This window comes from Lepeophtheirus salmonis, chromosome 13 (assembly GCF_016086655.4).
Source record: "Lepeophtheirus salmonis chromosome 13, UVic_Lsal_1.4, whole genome shotgun sequence".
Lineage (NCBI taxonomy): Eukaryota > Metazoa > Arthropoda > Copepoda > Siphonostomatoida > Caligidae > Lepeophtheirus > Lepeophtheirus salmonis.
This window is the reverse complement of record NC_052143.2, coordinates 26,506,872-26,528,263: the sequence shown is the minus strand read 5'-3', so window position 1 is coordinate 26,528,263 and position 21,392 is coordinate 26,506,872. Positions and strand designations below refer to the sequence as shown.

At 30.0% G+C, this 21,392-nt stretch overlaps 1 long non-coding RNA gene across 1 annotated transcript; it reads right to left on the bottom strand.

The window, feature by feature from the left end:
* Positions 1-12,665: 12,665 nt before the first annotated feature.
* Positions 12,666-13,503, bottom strand: LOC121128577 (uncharacterized). The gene is made up of 3 exons (XR_005868202.2): positions 13,402-13,503; positions 13,098-13,342; positions 12,666-13,042 (listed from the first exon to the last, which is right to left on the bottom strand). It is a non-coding gene; the product is annotated as an uncharacterized lncRNA (long non-coding RNA).
* Between the last annotated feature and the right edge of the window lie 7,889 nt (positions 13,504-21,392).

Genomic DNA, 21,392 nt, shown 5'->3' with positions numbered 1-21,392 from the left:
CAAATATGTTCCATCAGTATTATTCTCTCCATTTTCAGCCATAGTCAAAGGTTCAGTGACAGATAAGCAAAAATGTTCCACTCAATTATAGAGTTGGAAATACCCTTATTAAGAAAAAGATGAGCTCCTCGAGATCCTAGCTTTCGATTGATCCATTTATTGGTAGAATGAAGATGCCTGAGGTTATAGCTGGTTCAGAAAAGGAAGGATGTGTACTTATAACACTTTTTAACTTAATAAAAATGTGAAAATGAACATTAAACCCCTCTAAAACGAATTACACCCCAAGACAAAACGAGTGACGTGTTGATAGTAAAGAGGTAGGAAGTTCTGTATAATATAGGTACATTATACATATTTTTTTAATAGCTAGTTTGTATATTTGGCATTTCAGCACTACGTACAAAAATAAAATCATTTTATTATAATCTTCAATAATGTTCAATTTATTTCAGGTACAAGAATAAATAAACTAGAATGGATAAGCGGTAGAGCGCAAACATCCACCTAAAATTACTTTCCCTCTAATTGGGCGATTTTGTGTTCTAATATTTTTTGACCTTCTGATATATTACTAAAAATTACTTTGAACTCTTTTGGCTTACAGTCTCCGTTATTCTCTACATACATAAACAAACTTCTAGGTTATTATTTGATTTTTTCGTGCATTGGTAGAAGTGTGAGAAAGTTTTCTGATAACATTTGCAGTAGTTTTTTAGGCTTAAATTTATGCTTGCAATTAATTTAGTACTTACATTACCTATTTAAAAATTTAAGGACTGTTAAACGTCAGGGATGACTTGTCTGTAGATGCATGGTACTAGTATTGTGGCAACACTCAAAAGGATTTTAAACAATAATTATAAATTAAAACATAATGAAATCTGAAAAATCCAATCTCAATGCAAAGTTTATAACAAAAGAAAATGATGCCATGGAGTAATTCGAATTCTTTGAAAGAAATTCAACTTCCTGTAATTGTAAAATTTTAAAATCCTGTTAGATTTTGATTAGATAGAGGCTATTTGTGTACATCAAACAGTCCCTATAAATAAATTATATATTTATTAATGCTCAAATTAGCCTTACCTTTCACTTGTTTGCTCTTTTTTAAATAGTTGATTAAAAGTATTTATTTTTATAGAGAGTATGAATTGACGTCATTTTTTTAGAACACTCCCCCTTTTCTAACATAATGTGGTAAAACATTGAGCAAATTGACTTCTATTATCATGGCAAACTTAAATTACTAACACAAATTAAGGACAATTAGTTACAGACCCCCATAGAGTTAAACAAATGAAATAGTAAACTCTGGATATCAACATTTGGTCACATATAGAGTTTGCAGATATTTATAGATTCCTGATTTTAACTATGATTTTCAATTATACATGTTAATGTATCAACTATACAGATAATATTAAATTTTAGGTTTATCAACACATGTTTGGTAAATTATTCATAATATTTTTTGATAGCAACTTGTCCAATTTTCTTATAGAACCTAAACAGGTACAAAACTTCTCATTCTGCATGAAACATAATTATGTATATGATATGTATGAATATAAATTGCAATGAACAAATGGTATAAATCACTTTAAATATTAACTTTTTCTGATAATTATAATTTGTGATAATTGAGTTTCCAATGAATTTTTGTTACATTAATTGGGAGGAAAATTAATTTCAAATGAAAATGATTTATTAATAATTATTTTGTCGTACATTTGACCATCCAATGCCCAAGGTTCTATCAATAATAACATATACACACTAAAAATAAGACTTACTCATTGGTCAAAATAGAAAGATAGTAGTGGAGAGTGAGGATACTTGTTACGGAGGAGACATGTTATCCTGCCAATAGCTTTAAAATGTAAAGTTTTCTAACCACCTTGATCTTATATAATCGAATGTCTTCCTTTGTTTATTAAATCAACATATCACCTGGGTTGCCTAATGCTTACAATTATAGATAATTTTGAGATTGAAATTTTTGACACAAAAAGTAAACATTTTAGGTTACTGTTTTTTTAAGATTGATTTCTATTATAAAACTTGAGTTTTTTAATTTTATTTATAAATTATCATAGTCTAACATGTTGTTCAATTCATATTATGCATTTAATATATTATTTGTTTTTATATTTTTAGTTCACATCATTTATTCTGATTCCAACACTATGGAGGAGACTTGTTACATCCCACTTTTATTATATATACTCATAATATATATATATATATATTAAATTAATTTTTTTTTTTTTTGTCTAGTTTTTAGTTGTATTGTAATTATCAATCACAGTAAATAGTAAAAAAAATATTTTTTTAATCTTATTATAAACTATGCTCTATTTCTGTAAATGTTTTATTTGCTTATCTTATATATGTAATTATAAGTATTTATTTCATGCTGAAAAATTGTAATATAAAGTCAAATAAATGCTTGAATATAATAAATTACAGTTTTTGCATGTTTCCTTTTCTTTTAATATGTATAATTCTTCCCTTTATCATGTCTCCTCCTACCCTATCATGTCTTCTCCTGGTGTATCAAGTATCCTACTTTTGGTTAGTTTCGAAAGCACCAATAAATGGTCATTAACTATTGCACTACATCAAAAATACTTTGTAATTATTTGTCGTAGGTAACTACCTTTGTCATGTTACCTGGGCATTGAATTATCCTTGAATTTGTGAAACTTACTAATAAAATAAAGATTTTTTGCAAGATGTATCCTCGATCTCTTCTATATATTAAAAGCTAGTAACTAGAATGGATGTTGTTATTAGAGAGTATAAATGGGTTCGTGCTTCAAGTAGCGTAGATAGTGGGGTGGGGATATTCCTTCATGACATTAGAGTTAAAAAACAAAACAAAAAAAAGACTTTTATTGATAAAATATTTCATAAATATGTTTAATTAAATTACTTAAGTAAAAGTTATAACTTCTTATAATATGAAATCAGAATTTTGATTTGATAGGAAGCATTTTTTGTCAATTTTCACGAAAAGTATTTCCATTTTCGATGTTTTCTATGTTTGTATGCAAAATTTATTCTCTGAAAGTAGCTCTTATTTAGTTTTTTGTGACACTCAGTGGGAAAAAAACGGTTGAGGGGTAGCGTCCGTGACGTCATATCCATGCATTCTATTCAAAATAAATTTCGGATATTTCATGAACATTGTGCATTTTAAAGGAAAAAGTAATCAAATTTCAATAGATTTATTATCTCATATTTCTGAATTATTATATTTAACCATAACTTGAACAAATTCAATGTGTAATTGATACATCACTTTATTGGGCTAGAAACAAACAAAAAAATCCCAATCGGAAGTGTTACTAAGTGTTGTTAAAAAACATTACATTTTGTATTTGCAAATTTGATTAATTAATTAAGGTTGTAATATCTAAAATGGAATTAATATATTTGTCTGTTCTACCATTATACAAATTGTAGCCAAGGGATTTAATAACAGATTAAAAAGTGTATACAGTGTTTATAGGGAAAATATATAATCAAAAAGGAAAAATTAGTTTTTATAAGAATTTTGTTATAAAATTAAATTCTCCATGACTTTTTTTTTCATAATTTAACGTGAAAGGAAGATCTGTTAAAGTAATAGTTTTACATATATACTTGTGAAAAGATACCTATATATATATATATTTACAAAGCAAAGCAAGCAATGCATACCCTTGCTGTAGGCTAGAAAGATTAATTTGAACAAAAAGAAAGTTCAAAGGGAGTCTCATACCATAATATTAAATAATATCCTTGGAGAGAGCGACAAATACATTCGTACATTATTGTCATTCATCATTATCAAGGCCCTATAGTAAAAGCTTTTCTATTATCAACAAAGTTTTGAAAAATAAAACATTTTTCAAATCATGTTGTACACACAGGGTTTAAAAAATATATCCAGTTTGTTTGACTTCCCAAGATGAATAACCAGAGCATTGCAGTCAAATAAACGGTGATATTTGAGAGGAGCTCCTTAACAAATAATTAATTCCTATTTTGTCGCCAAAATATTAACAACAATATCGGAGGTCTTTCTTAAACGAAAAAGTCCATCGAGCATAGAGGTGGAAAAATATTGTAAGAGTGTTTTCTGTCAAGGAAAAAGGACTACTTTACCGCTTCGAAAATCATATTGAACCCGTCCATCCTTCTGGAAATTTTGGGCTACAACATACTGCATTCGGGACAGGCACTACAAATGGGTAGTGTAATGGGTCTTTCAAAATGAAATTACTTAAAACATATGGCCAACCCAACAAAAGAGGGGCTGAAGAAGAAACCCATTAAGATCTTGGTGTGGTCTAGCAAGTCTCAGGACCTCAACCCCATAGATAATCCTTATTAGTGGGCATACATACAAAATCGGCGAGCGAGCAAATACTTATTGCCTCTGCTCTACATTTCTTTAAAAAAAGTTAAATTGATCAAAATCTACAAACACCTACATTGATCAATTCCTACATACATATATGTAAGACAATATTGTACCTACATCAAGGTTTAGTTTCTAGATAGAAAACTGACACACGAAAAGGAAATAATGATATACTTTTATGAATAAATTCTATGTTTCTATATTTTTTTAGAAGGACCTTGTGCTCAGTTGCTCCTTATTAGGACTGAAGGCTACAGTCCAATCAAGTTCAGTCTAGGTCCGATCCAGTTCGGTCCTGCGAAAAAAAACATATAAAGTTTGGTATTTTATGATGTCACGGAACTTTTTTTTTAAATCTGTTCTTTACTGACAGTTATAAGGACCAATGGTCTTAAGACCCACTCCCAAAAACAGATAAGACCGGTCCTAAGACTGTACTGGACCGAATATATAAGGACTGATACAAAACTAAAAGGACCTACAGTTTCGTATCTTTGCCTTACAAGGAAATTTGATATCATGAGCAGGTATACCATTATTGGTTGTTTTGGCGGCGAGCCATTAGTGTTTGTTGTTAGTTTAAAAAATTATATCGATAAATGAAGAATTTATTTCACTATCGTGGAAAATGCAGAGTGTCCTTGTTGCAATCTGACACAAAAAGATGTAATGTTGTTGTTGTAAACTTCCTAAACCTTGAGAAGTTCTTTGCATGGAGAAACGAAGAAAACTTTGACCTATTTGTCAGATTTTTTTTACTTTGGTCAGCCTAGTGTTTCGCCTCCAAGCTCATTGGACCTCAATCCCACGGACACATATACTTGGGGCGTAGTTGAGCAACACGCCAAAAAATCCTCCTCAAATCCAAATCCGAGCCGTTGTCCAGCATCTGGGAGAAATTTCGAAATCGGACAAAGGAGACTGTTATCGAAAAAATCCATTTAAAAAAATCGTATATCTTTTCGAATAGAGCTCGCATATATGCTCGAAGTTTCGTCCTAGATCTAAGACTGATATTAGTGCAAATGATAGATATATTTAGAGAAATTTGTTAATCTTTATTTCGGAAATATATTTTTAAATTTATAGACCAACATGATACAGATCATATTCATCATGATAGTGTTGATTTTTAATGCTCAATCTTAACAGCAATCCCTGAACCTTTGATATGCCTCCCTATTTATAAGTTGCATAATATTTAACGGCATCATTAAATTTTGACAATAATATTTTGTCAAAATTATATTACACTGAGTTTGGTCAAAGTTTTTGCATAAAAAAAATTGAAACTTTGTTCTTTCGAAGCTACAACACTTTATCATACTACTTTTGTCATATAGATTAATGAATTTATTTTCTTTTGTAAGTGTATTATTTTGTATTTAAAAAAAATATATAATTAAAGGAGTCGAAACCACTTCAAGGTTACTGCTATTAACACTATAAAAAGAGCTGATGAAGATAAAGTAAAAGTATGGGAGGGAAGTTCGCCGAAATCCACAAATCCTACTCAGAACCCAACCCCGAAGATCTTGATGCTAAAAAAAAATCAAAAATTACAAAAAGGTCTGGAGAACCTCAAGTTCTAGTTTTGAAGTTTTAACAGACCCAACACAGCTCCCTCAAATAATTCCGGTAGATGGATGTCTTTTCAATTTAAGATTTTCAGGTGTAAGATTACAATGACAGAAATGTTTTTAATTAGGAAACCCTAGGTTAAATTGTATAGGCAAAAGACTCCAAACCTTGGAATATGAAGCGGTCCTCCTGCAAAAAATTGCAGAAATGAAAAGGAACTATAGTGAAAAAGAATTAAGTAAACCCTATTCACCTCTCCAACTATCAAATTCCATCAACAACGATGCCTCTAAAAGTGGTAAAAACCCCTGAGGAAACACCGGAGGAGCCTACTCAGAACGATTCAAGTATTACTGGAACCCCTAATATCAAAGGAGACATGAATATGTTTTAAGTTTGAACGTTGTGGAGCAACAAAGCTTTCGTGAAGAAGAAAATATACCTCATGTATCTATAAAATAATCCAAAATTTTTTTCTCAACAAGTATAATAAAAGAACAAAATTGAAAACAGATGTCGTCGAGTACTACAGAACAAACTTGGAATGTTGAACTAAATAAAAGACTGCTCAACTTAAAAAAAATATCCCAAAGTCCATCATTATCAATATCTACCAATAATATCCTTCCTTCAAGAGCAAGATCTGGATCAAATCCAAACAGGCCGTTATCAGATGTTCTTTCATCACCAAATGGAAACCCATACCCCAAAAACCCTAAAAAAATAGCCATGACTGTGGTTATTTTTTTATTGAATGTCAATTCTTTACAACCCATAAACTGAAAGTATGATCTTTTTAAGACTTTTAAAGTACCTAGCCTTACCTGGCATAGTAATATTAAGTGACACAAGATGTTGCCTTGATGGTCATTTCTCGATTCCCAACTGTTACAAATCATACACGTTATATAACTCGTCTAATATATACCCAAAGTGAGATGTTTCTTTACTTATTAAATCCGACCTGAATCCAAAAGTTATTTTTCGATGTCAGGACGGAAGCATCATGAAAATGAGTTGCAGAATACCACTGATTTGGACCTAATAGGATTATACGGTCGTCCTAATAAAGAAGACCCCAATTTTTATGGGGTCAAACTAATGCCAATAATTTTAAAGATACATACCACCATTGGTGGGTGGAATTGTCTATTTCTTTATTCATTGACGTTTTTTTATCTCTGTATGATACAATAGAATAATTTTCATAGAAAAAATAAATCTCTAATCCCACAACTTCAACACAGTAATGTATGCATTTAGTTCAATGTTTATTTTGAATGTTAGCGAAGAGGGCATCCATTCCAGGGCTAAATGCAGAATAAATAACGAGGGAAGAGGAAAAAAGAGGTCACCAAATGTCTAGTATTGCGTCAAACATAAGTAGGATTATAAACGATAGTTCTGACTGAAAACATTATGATATTTGAAAAATCGAAACTCAAAGCAAAGTTTATATCATAGGAAAGAATGACACGGATTCATTTGAATTTTTCTAAAGAAATTTACTTCCTCTTGGGGTTTAAAATTTGAGATCCTATGAGGTTTTGACTAGATAGAGGGTACAATTGTGGCTACTTTTCTGCATTAAATAATTTCTTAAGAAACAATGAATAAAGGTAGAAGAAAAGAGACTGAAAGGGAGAAAAGAAGAAGGAAGAGACAGACAGAAGGAAAGAGAGAAATCAGGGAGGTTTATTTCCTTTTATTTTCTGTCAAAAGCAGTATCTTAATGTCCTCAAAATACGCTCCCACACAAAAGTAAAAGCAATGTCCTCAATTATTTTATACGTCTACTTGCTAAATTTCAGACTGATATCTTCGACCGTTTTTGACTCCATGAAGGAAAATAACAACCACAGACTTTTTACTAAATAGGTTGTGTACAAGTTACAACTTGTAAAAGCAAATTGTACAAGTTGTAACCAAAAACTGATATAAATAACTGTTATTGATGGATATACAGTACTTATATCAAGATAATGCAATATTTGAATGTTCCACTGTACAACAAAAACACATTTTTTTTTTAAGTATTAGAAGAGCATATGCTCAAATTAGTAGAATTTGATTCCATGATTCCAAAAACGGCCTTATTTTCTCTGTTAGCCTCATGACTTTCAGAAAAAGGCCCTATATTTTTGGCTATTTTTAAAGTTCAAAGTTTTTGTACGCATTTGGTGTTGCAAATAGAGATAAATTATGTGAATATATTTTAGATATTTATAATATTAATATTCTATAACTATTTTAAAATGTCTGTATCATGCTTATAACTCGGATTATAATTATTTAAATTTGAAAATATGTGCTACTTATTCAGAGACTCATAGTTTCAAGACAAATATATTCAAAAATTTTAAAAGTAACGCATGTGGTAGCTGGAAGTCTGAAATTTACATTAAAAAAATAGAACTTTCCCAAAAACCCTCTTTATCGTTTTCAATATTTAATTAGGCTGCGATAATATTTTAAGGATAACTCATTTTTGATTTGATCTCATAAGAAAAGCGTCGAAAAATGTAGAATGGATAAAACGACGAATGAACAAAACGTCGAACGACACTAAGTCTACCATATAAAACGTTGACCGGCAAATATTACATTTCAAATATGAAAAACGGTTTCTACGACATTTCACTCCAGACATTTACAGTCCAAAATATTTACCCTAAATAAACAAACTGTAAGGAACCCTTACAAACCCCATTTATACCTAGAAGTTTGGGGCTACTTCGTGTGCTGTCGGCCTCAGAAATGAGATGAGATTAAACACAAAACAGTCCCAAGTTTCAGTGACCCTTTCGGGGTGTAAATGGAGGTGGGGTAAATTTAAATGGTGGCGTTGGGTTTCATTCCATTTTGGGGCTAGGACGTACCCGAAAACAGCTCAAACATTTGGGAGGTACATATGGGTTGTGAGGGGCTCTTCTGTCAGTCGAAATTTTGTCTGGTGGACGTTTAGTCTATTCGACGTTTTGTCAGTCGACGTTCTGCCTGTTGACGGTCAAAATTTTGTCTACGCTCCATAATTTTAGACTTCTCTAGCTGGAACAGAGAGATAGAGAGGGAAACTAAGCGCTAAAGGTGTGAAATGAAACTCTAATTGGCTCTTATGATTAAGATCTTGAGTTTTGGATCGGGTTTCGTCAATTGAGAAGAGTGCATTTGTGGGGAGGAATCCCTTGCAAAGAAATTCCCTCTAAACTGCACATGACCACTAGGATTTGATTTTTGAGGATTTGCTCCGAGGACTCCCTTGAATGTTTAATTTTTGGAATCCCTCATTCTATACGGTTGTAAAAGAGTCATCAGATTTTACATGGAGCTTAAAATTAGCATGCATTAAATCAAGTTATCATATATGGATGTCTAGATGAGGGATCCTCATAGTAAAGAATAAAAATTTAATTATTCATTCGAATATTAATTCTATGATATCCTTAATATACTTTATTTATGTTGATGCATCACAAGAGTCTCAGATATTGATCAATCAAATAACATATTTTTAGCCAATGACGAAAATGGTAATGGTGGAATGTTTCATGCTATTGAGTTTGAAATGTGTTCAGTATATTTTCTATGAAATCAAGACATAATGAATGGATGTCTAGATGAGGGATAATCTTAATTCTAAAGAAAATTTAATTTTTGTTTTGAATCTGTATTCTTTGATTGACCTCAATCACTTTGATTATCAGGATGCATCACCACTTATCATAGTTTCAGATATTGATGAATATATGTTTACCTATGACAGATGTGATAATTGTGGAGATGTTCAAGCTATTGAATTTGCAATACATATAGTTTAATGTGTAAATTTCTATATATTTTAATTACTATTTAACAGTTTAAACGAAAATAAAAATATTTTATATTATTTGTAATTAAGATATGCTTTATTTATCAACCTGTATAAATAAATCTGGATATGAACATCTCTTTGATACGAACAAAAATGTTGCTTTGATGCAGACTTAGCTCTTTTCTAAAGTGCCTGGAAAATTTTATTTTTCATAAGCAAGCATAAGTCAATATATTATTGATTTTATAGTATATTTATTTAATTTAGCTTTTCGAATATAGATTAATCTGATATTTTTTAATAAATTTCATCAACCGCGTGATTGGCATACCTTATATATGTATTTTATCGATGGAATAACCTTTTCCTTGAGAGTTTATGTCGTCAATATTTCGTCATTTTGAATTTCTTGGTAATGATTTTTCGATGCATCTTAATTCAGCAAGTGTGAATTCGTTTGGTCTAAATATATATAATAGTTGCATCTACATCCATAAATTAGTGAAAGATGTCATTATCCGAATTATTTAACTTAATATTGATTGGAAAGTGGTTTATAGACTAAAATACTGTGTCTGACATAGAAAAATTTACTATTAAACAATTTTTTTAATGTTATAATCAACAAGAGTTTAAATTATATGAAATATGATAACTTGACCCTTTTAGATTATCAATAATAACTTATTCAATTCAATCTGACATGAATATTATAAATTGCTTTGTAACTTTGGCATCCACTTATATTTGTACTGAACAACATAGGTATGTATGTAATTACAAGATTATAATATGAACCTTGCAGTCTAGGAACATGTCATATAAATATTTGTGCACAAATTTACATTAACTTTTTGATACTTTTATTATTCTACTATCATGTTTTGCTGAGAAAAATACAAAGAAACCTTATATGTTGGTCAAAATATGGTACATATGAACTTAACTTATATTCTGGAGAAGAAGTTTATATAATTTCTGTAAAGTACATGTTCATTATGCAAAGAAAATGCTTAAACAATCCTCACAATTTTTGTTTTATTTGTGGTGAATAGACTTTCCGTGCAGATAATTGTTGGGGGGGTGAAGAGGGATCTTACCAGACAAAAATACAGACGAAAGTCCTATTAATATAAATCATAGTCTTGTAAATTTTATAATATATATATTATATTTATATAGATACACAAATATTTATGTGCATATAAAAACGTCAGAATGGTTAATGTCAGCCATTTAGGGGGTTTAAATAACAAAGTTTTTTATAATTTATAATAATAAATTCAAATGTCACTTTTTATCATTGGCATCAAGTAGTATTCATTGCAATTAATTTTTAAAGCCAATTGATGGAATTTCATCAAGATTTATTAAAAATTTGTACATTTTATTTAATAAAAATATCAACTTTGAGCCTAAAATGGAGTATCCTTCCATTATGATGTAAGTTATAACGTCATTGGAAGTTGACATCGAAGTGGATCCTCCAACTTTCTTATCTTTGTATGTAAGAACCGTTATCTGGAAATTTTGTAATCACATATCAAGGGTTCCTTCTCCCATGATGATTATATGCATCCACATTGATAAGTGAAAGAAAAGATGCGTTACAATTTCTGCAGTACACCTCAATCTATTAACATATTGTCAAAAATACATGCCATTTAAACATACTAGATAAGTTTTTAAATTATCACTAATAGTCTTTTTATAGTTAGTTTAATAAATCAAGTTGAAACAATTATTTTTTATTATTCCCATCTACAAAAAAATATTGGTTTATAAATCCCATTACATTTGCTTAATTGACCGTAAATCACATTTAATTTTCAGCTCATACCTATAATAAAAATGAATAAAGTTATACACTTATAATCTATACATAGTATATACATAATACATGATTAATAGAACTAACAGATGAATAGTTAAGAGAATGAGACAATTTCTTGTGAGGTTATAATTTAAGATAAATACACATTAAAAAGAAAAATCATTTGAAATTGATATTCAAATGTAATTCAATGACGTAATTTTTTTACACATTTTACCTATTTGCTGTGATATCCCAAAATGAACTGGGCATTTTTTGTATTTTTCCCGCTAAATTGTATTGTAAAAGAGTGTTCATTAATAAAAACAATAACTGTTAAGTAGTAAATATATCATGAATTTTTATCAATAGATGAATTATTTAAAAATTGGAAAAAGTCATTGATGTTGAATTTATCGCCCTTAAAATAAATAAGTAGTTTTTGAAATGTAATAATTATCCATGAACTTAACAATCTGTTTATTACTTCCCAGTAAAAAAAATGAGATCAAATGATGTACCTTACCAATAAGAAGATATAAAAATGTATGACAATTACTTAAAAACCACTATCGAGTTTTACTCGTTGACTTTTAAACAACCTATATTAAAAAAATCATACTTTTTTAAGGCACTTTTTTTAGTTTTGAGGTATTTCTGTACAAGCATACCACAATGTCAAACATTGGAATTACATAAATTTGGAAAGTCTTTAGTGGTATAAAGCTACGCCTTCATATTTTGAACATAAGATTTCACAAAATGACTGTCATTTTTAGAGTAAATCTGTAATGGGAAAAAAACTTCATCATAAACAATTTTATTCCTGTGTAGCACCCAATTTTTCTATAAACATTAAATAAGTATGTATTTGTTGTGTACAAGTTGCGGGTTTGTATCATTTCGAGCTTATATATAAGCACATTGTACAAGTTGCAATCAAAAAATTTCCCAAATAACATAAATGAAGTATACATTACATGGGATGAGGATAATGCAATAATAGCCGATAAATTAATTATGTAATTTTTGAAAATTTTGAAGCCAAATTGATAGCTTGAATTACAGTGTTGACCTTGCCTTCTGAGATGATGTATGACACTGCCTTTTTGTCAATCAACACACCAGAGAGGTACATTTTGAATTACATATCTGTCTCAAACTTGATAGTAGCTACTACTTGGGGGCCTAATTTATCATCATGGGATAGCTTCAAAAGGGTTTTGTGATGAGGATGAAGTATGATGGGAGTGTCTACTTGGCCAATTTGTCAACAAGTTCTTCCACAGAACTAATTTTTTTGAACTGTTGAGCCCTACGTGACGTGGACGCAGCTTGAGTTGGCCTTCATGACGCTTTAGGAGTGGAGAGGTAGTTGGGACAGTTTGGCCATAGGGATGGTACTACATCTGCTTTGAGGTACCTGTAAAAGAAGGACATTTATAAGCATACGCATCAAAAGTGAGCAGCTGCCTTACCTCTTCTTTAGAGCCTTGCCAAGGGTCTGAAAGTCGTTGAAATGCAGTGAACATAGCTTTGTACTTTTGGATGGTGTCTGATCCGTCTTCTTCGGATCTGTTTCTCTTGGAATGGATCTCAGCCAGATGGTATCAAGTCCAGGGTTTCTCTCTTAGTTTGGCCACAGATGGATCGTAACACGGCTCGGTGTCATAGCCCGTTCTACACCCTGTAGCACAACACCTTGTGGGCATGATTGGAATTACTAAACACAATAAAGATGGCGTCCACAAAGTAACTAATAATTATTAGTTATTATCTTACCAAATACGTTGCATAGTTTTTTATTTCAATGGACCCATGTTGCACGCGTATTTGAATTCATGCTTGGGCGTGCCCGGTCCTGCTTACAGGAGTCCTTGGCTGCACTAAAATGCTACCAATTGACATCACTGATGCTAATACGTTTCAATTGTCAAAAGAAGGAGAAATAATTCAAAAGAGCACAAATATCTTTCACAGTACTAGCTTATACTTTTTTTTAAATGTATGCCCTCAATAGTTGTGACAATTATCACATCCACACGCATTTCACACGCCTCTGATAAATTTTATGAAACAAATTTGTAATTGTAACTTCACTAACTTGTACAAAATAAAAAGGAATAATATATTTCTCGTTAATAATCATAACTTTCAACTCCAAGGATGAGTAATAATATTCCGTCATAATTTCATGTCAAATTTTTTCAGTGCAATTATACTATTAAAAATACAACTAGTACAGAAAAAGAACGATTTGATTAATACCAACAAAAGGTATAAAAATATAATGTTAAAGTGGGGGGTGGTCGAGTAAGTGGAAACAGTAGGAGTTTTGATACAACCCCTTTAGCTCTTATCAATTATGATTTTCACTAGTGCCTTGAACTTGTCGATAGGTCATTATAATGTAACCTTTCATGTTGCGTAACAAAAATAAATAAAATAGGGATTTGTGTAAATATTTAGTGAAATACTCGAAACAAACTAGTAATTTTATTTTGCTTAAGACTTTTAGAATTTCACATAAACTATTTATCCCATGTAAAAAATGAAATTCCTATAATATATACAAATAAATTGTTTCTTAAAAGAAAAAGTTGGTTTGAAGTATAAAGAAAATTACCTGGTGTTTAATTTTAACCTATCCAAATTGGATTTGCATTAAGTCTAGCAACCTAGGAAGTATGATAAAAACATTTTGAGTATTGTGTATTGTCAAACCATGCATCAAGTACTTATTTGGAACGATTATTTTAGCAGTGAATTTATGTTTTTTTATAAGTATTATTCCCTTTATATTTTTTTCAAGTGAGAGTTATAAATAGGTATGTGCTTTGAATAAATATTATCCAATAATTTTCCTTTGCTTCTTAAAGTGCTCATAAAGACAGAAAGTAACAATAAGGGTTTGTGTTGGAGTTATATAAGTGTAAGTCCTTGTTTAACTCGGAGTTGAATGGAAGATCATCATCGGAGTAATTTCAGTCTTTATATCCTTGTCTTACAAAAAGTGGGATTTGTGTTTATCGACTTCATTTCATGACTGCTTGCAGATGATCTAATAAAACTTCATAACATCGAAGCTGAATTCTTCTCAAACATTTTTCAAATTGAGAAGATCACCAAGTTCATGTTGGGCTTCTTTTATTTTAAACAAGAGCAGGACATATTCTATACATCACTGGGGAAAATATCATTATTATCGAACACAAATACGGGACTGTACCTTGTATAATAATACTCTTATATCAGAGATACTGGGGATATTTGTAACAAACCCTTTATCTTGGACCTTAAAATCTGCAACATAATTGTTTATTATAATGTAGATTATTGTAAAAAAAAAAAAAAACACAACTTTTTTCAACTTTTCTTCGAGATATTAGAAAAAAAACTGACTTTGAGGTGTAAAAGTAGTTTTTTAGAGGAACAATATTTGTATAATAATGGAATCAGATTTACATTGTTTTTGCAGTAAGTCTAAACAATTTGAATATTTATTCTTTTATTTGTAATGATAATTATAAATGGGTCAATTGCAACCCGTATTGCAATTTTTCCTATTGTTTACTCTTCATTGTTATTATAAATATTTATGCTTCACAGCAAGCATGTTTATTTCCCAGAGTAGAGAACGAGGGCTTTGAGAGATAATTTTTCCAATCTAAAAAACTGATCAGTGTAGTGATCTATTATGTAAATCTTAATATATCTTAATTTACTTTAAATAATACATTAAAAGTTAATACTCAATAATTATTTCCATTATGCAGAAACTAGATAATGTATTTCATTTAATTTCAAATATCGTAGAATCGTAGAAATATTTCCCTTTGACAAACTTTGGATAAAATGCTTTTAAAACTTGTTTAAATGATCCAAATGAAATATATACTCTCTGAATTTCAAAATAAACTTTGTCATACACATTTTGAAAGCTTTTAAACATGATCCACAACATATTATCTTTCTTTATTTATGGGGTATACTAAAGTAGATGGTACTAAATTTATGTACAATATGTGTTTTCTTGTAGTAATAATAAAAACTTATTCATTTAGTTCACGTACATGATAGTGACTATACACATTTATAATGACTGTATTTCTTTCTTATACAGCTATTTACCAACTTTTTGTTAAAAATGATATTTTGATAAACTTTTAAATAAAAGTTATTTTCTGTATTTTATTGTATTTCTTGATGCCATGTTTAACCAAAGATATGTTAATAGCAAGTTTGGATTAAAAAACATTTTAAGCTATTTTAACATTATCGATTACTAGCCGAAGTACCCAGCATTGCCCGGAGTAATTATTATTGACGAACAGACAAACTCTGTTTCAATACTACAGAAGATAACTCCCCTAGAAAGCGTCAGTGTAACTTATCCTGGATACTCAATATGGCGCTAGATACTTTTGCCTTAAACTATTTTGCTTCAGAACATTATGCCTAAATCATTTTGCCTGAATAAATATTAAATTTGATTTATGAGTTGTTATTGTTTAGTTTTTGTTATAATTGATCTTCCCTTTGAATTTTTAAATCAAATATATAATGTGTATTGCTATAAAACGAATTAAATGATTGTACTCTCTTCGAAAAAGGATGGAAATAAGTTCAAACATTTCAATGCATTTAGCAACAAAATCTCACAATGTAGTGAATTTGAATCAGAAACAAAATAGGTGCGAGTGGCGGAAGTGCTAATCACTAGAAATCACAAGTTAGGGGGGAGTTTTAAAAAATTATAACAATTTTGAACTTGTGGGCAAAATAAATTAAAATCCTGGACTAATTTTGATACTATAAAATTAATACATCAAACAAAAAACTCAACCCTTGTTTCGTCTGAACTTCGTTATAAACTTTACCTTGCAAAAAATCCCTCTAACTGACATTTTTAGACATGAATTTTTCTGAATAGACCTCAACATTAAAAAAAGTAAAAAACAGAACATTTTATAACTCCATTTTTACTGAAAATGACTTGTGTACGAAATTGTTTTAGTGGGGTTAACACAGTTGTTATAAAGGATATTTTATCTTAAAAATAATTTTAGGAAATCATATGCATATGTAAGAAACCCGAAAAGAATATTGATATAAATTCTTGTAGATACCATATATGACCATTTTGGACCGAAAGAAAGTTAAAGGTTATTTTAAAATCAGTAGATTTAGATGGACAAAAATATTTGAAACGCAACATGTATCTACATAAACGTTACCCAATAGTACTTCCTGATACAATGACAAAGAAATGCATACGCATTAGTTCAGAACTACATGAGTACTAAATAATAAAATCATGAACAAAGGAATGAAGATAAGTTTTTGAAGATGAAAAATTTCATTTATTAGTCTTGTACTCCATTGCTGATCGAATCTATAAATTAGTTTGTCTAAAAAAGTGAGCTCAAAATTAGTTTGTCAAAAAATCTTTGATGTGGAAGAATCAGAAGATCCGGATTCGGAATAGGATGTATCAAAAAAATATGATATCCATGAATAGTTCACTCATCCTGATATGAATAATACATCTTTTCCTATGAATAAGATATTTTCTCGTAAAAAATGGTAAGATTGAATGTTCCTCATTGACTAAAAAAGAAACAAATAAGGCTAGGAGCTATTTATACTTATATTATCATAACAATGGATACTGGGCCCACAAGATATATCAAAGTCCATTTGAAGGACATCTTCTCAACATTTTAGCTATCAATCACTTCAAATATTGAACTACTTAGGTGAAAAATTACTAATTTGAGGTTTCACAAGATATGGTGATAATTGGACAACTCGTGATAAGTTTAACCTTAAATTCTACATTGGAGTATTAATATTGGCAGGTGTCAATAGATCTTGTGCAGATCCTTGGGATGTAAATAGAAGTAGGGTAATTTTTAGTACGGCAATGCCGTGGAAAGACTTCCAGGGATACTCAATTAAATCAATTTTGCACCTCCAAAAAAAGGCTGTAATACAGGTTATTTATGTACAAAATACAAATGTAAAGCCAAAACTATGATTAATATATATTGTCCAACATTTTCAATCTCGTTATAGGTTTGTTGTATATTTTTAATTGTGGTTTTTTTAAAAATATATTGTCTATCAATAAATTAATCAATTATAGAAAACGTATTATGCGACTTAGAATATCTGGTTTATTTTTAGTATTTGTTTATATAGATTTAAACAACATTTAAGTAAAAAATTAGTAAATATATTGTTAATTCAATTTATAATATATAATTTATCTTGAATTTAAATAAATACCCTGTTCTATAGTAAATATTTAAGAGCGGGCCATTTTGACACGAAGGCAAGGGATTAGTATAAAAAGGAAAGACTACACTTGGGTTCAGACATTCGTAACACAATTGATTTAATTCTATTCCCTCTCTCATCTCATAACTTATAAAAATAGTCTTTACCTGGTCAAAAAAAAAAAGGAAAAAAAAGTCTGGGTTTCATGTAATCCTTGTTTGGTATATATCCTAGATTAACCAGTCATAAGATTTATCCAACCCTGGTTGTATCGTTAGCTACTACTTTAAAACTTTAAATTTGAATGTAACTAATTTACAAACATAGAAATTGAACTTATTATTTTATATTTCTATTTCAGGCACAAAAAATCGGCTTAACTATTGCTAAGATCAATTAACCTTTCCAACTACCAGCTAAATTATATTTTTCGATCTATACAAAACACAAATTAGCTAGATATAACCAAAAGTCAGGTAGCCTGGCAACATTGACGGCGACTTGAGCTTCAGTTTTAAGTATTACCTGAGTTTAGGGAGAAACTGGATATTTTATACTGATAATTAGTTACCGTCTTTGAAAGAGAAACATACGTGAACTTATTGTTAATTTATTGAATTTAAATTTTGAATGAGAATATTTAGAATGGGAGCCTCAACTTAGTGTACAAGTACTACATTTTTAGAATTAATGGAAATGTTAGACAACTGGGAAAAAATTGAAAGAGAGATACTGATATTTGTTTGTCTCCAACAAGTTTACAAAGCTGCATAGCAGCTTACTGTTCCATTAATTCAACCAATGTTTAAAGATGTCTTACTTTCATATTTTGGGGTTTTCATTCTGAGGTAGTTTTCCCTACGTTTCATGTTGTTCTTTTCATGTAAAATTGTTCAATTTTATAAAAGAAATATAATTGGGGTTATCCTTTTGTGGAATTGATTTTAACTAGTGTGTTATAAAACTTATTAGGATCGGAAATATTTATATATATATAATACTAACGGTACTACCCGGAATTACACTGAGTTATTAGGGGTCGACGAACTTACAAGCTTTGTGTTTATAATATAGAAAATAACTCTTCAATAAATCATCAGTGATACTCTCCGTTTTTCATGCGCAGACTCCCGCGTAGCTACTCAATACATAGATGTTCTCTTCTCAATAATAAAAGAGTAATGAAAATAACTGAAGAATTTTTGTACAGATACATCTTTAGAGTTGTATAAAAACATCGACTGAATGAATAAAATCTCACTAGCCTTTAGGTCAACTCATTTGAAAAAAGAGAAAAAAAAGAGAATTACATGATATAGAAATCTAGGATGGTCATTTGGTAGAGCGCAAACCTTCGCCTATGGTCAGATTTCTTGTTTAATGATATGACCCATCTAGCGTTTGCATTTTAAACTACCACTTTTTTGACGTTTGGCAGCTGTAGTAACATTTTCATTGTGTTTAATATTTTGTAAAAGGTCTCCGGTTTACGAAATGGTTAAGTTTACGCTCGAAAAAAATTAAAGAATACTGAAGACTTACTTCCAAAATGGAGAGTCTTCAAACGAAACTGCAAGAAAATTACGTCGGTCGAAATAAAGTCTAGGCAGTTTCTGGATAAATTTGTGAAGCGCGTGGGCAAAACTGGTTCGTTAATGGATAAAACAACGCGTTCCCGTGTTCGTCCAGTGCGCTCAATCGAAAACATTGCTGCTGTTGCCTAAAGCGAAAAAACAAGAAAACGAGCAAGGAGCTGCCGTTACGGTCAATGATGAGCGCTATCGGACCATGTTGGAAAAATTTTTATTTCCCCAAATGGAAAAAGAAGACATCGACGATATTTAGTTCCAACAGGAGGGCGCTATGTGCCACACCACCAACGTTACAGTGGATACTTTGCACACTGTCTTCGACAATCGCATCATAAGCCGAAACGGCAACGTCAATTGGCCGATTTGTAGCTGCGATTTGACTCCGTTGGACTATTTTTTGTGAGAAACCGTCAAGGATAAATGTTACACCAACCATCCAGAGACGATTGACGATTTGAAACACGAAATTGGAGTTGCCATTGCAGCAAATTGAAGCTCACACAATCGAAAATGTATTGAAAAATTGGGTCGACAGAATGGGCTACTGTAAGGCCAGTTACAGCGGCCATATGAATGAAGTGGTGTTCCATTATGAACCGGAATGTTGAGGCTTTCAAATAAAAAAATTATAGAAAAATATCCATTGGTCTTTCTTTTTTATAGCAATACCAAAAGGGAAAAGTTTCGCGGGCCACTCTTTATATCTTTATTAAACCTATATAAGAAAACCAATTTGAGCTTTGTACCTCAATATGTTCATAAGTTATAGTCGATTATACATTTTGAGCGTTTTGTGCTACCGTGATCTTTAAAACATTAATAGTATGTTATTGTACCAACCTTAATTAAAACCGATTTTTAACTTTTGTCTTAATCCTGATGATCAAAAGACACACAAACTAATTAACAAACAGGGGGAAATACATTTCATCCGTTCAACTTTGTTGGTGTCTGTAAAAATGAATGTGACATTAGATTAGGTTTAGCAAGGAGCAAAAGTACTCTTTAGCATGTACTCCTTTTTTCCCTCAAAATGTTATTGTTATTCTTTAATCCTATGAAATAATAATATAAAATAAAAACATTAGCAAAAAAAAATATATATTATTAAAAAATCTTTTGAAATTCTACATTCAATTCTAATACAATTCTAGAAACTTTTCGTATTAAATCAGATTTTTGATAGATTTTGATTTGAACATGTTGCATAATTTCATATTTTTTTATGTTTGAATAAACTCTTGATTTAAAAAAACGATCATAAAAATATTTTTTTTGTTAATTTCAAATGTATGCTTATATTTTATATGTATTATCCAATTATGATAAAATATGACTTAAATATTAAAATTCCTCATATTTTAAGGGGTTTGCTTGAAAAAAAAGTCACGCTTCAATTTTCAATGGTTTTTACGTCAAAAGAGCACATTTAAATTGTAAATTATACGGGTTTCATTTACAAAAAGAGAATATTTGGTTCTAGAAGATTTAGTTGACCTGCAATATTTATTTGATTTCAATTTATTTGTAGAAAGAATCAGTAAGAGATTGATTTAATAATATATACATATAAAATCCCATGAGGAGACTTTTGAGTGATTTTTTTTCCCGAATGACTATTTAATTAACGGACATAGAGATGAAGGTATATTTGCCGAATGTATATTTTGCTCAATGACAATTTGATATTATTTATTTATATATGTGATCCTATGTTCTAATTTAAATCCTTCTGCAAAAATATTTTCACCCAATTGTCATAGAACCATAAAATCATTTATTTATCTATTTATATTTGAATTTATTTACTTCATTTTTATACAATATAATTCATCATTACAATATTTTTTTAAATTGAGCATTAAACTAATCCTTTTTAGAGCTACCTAAATAATTATA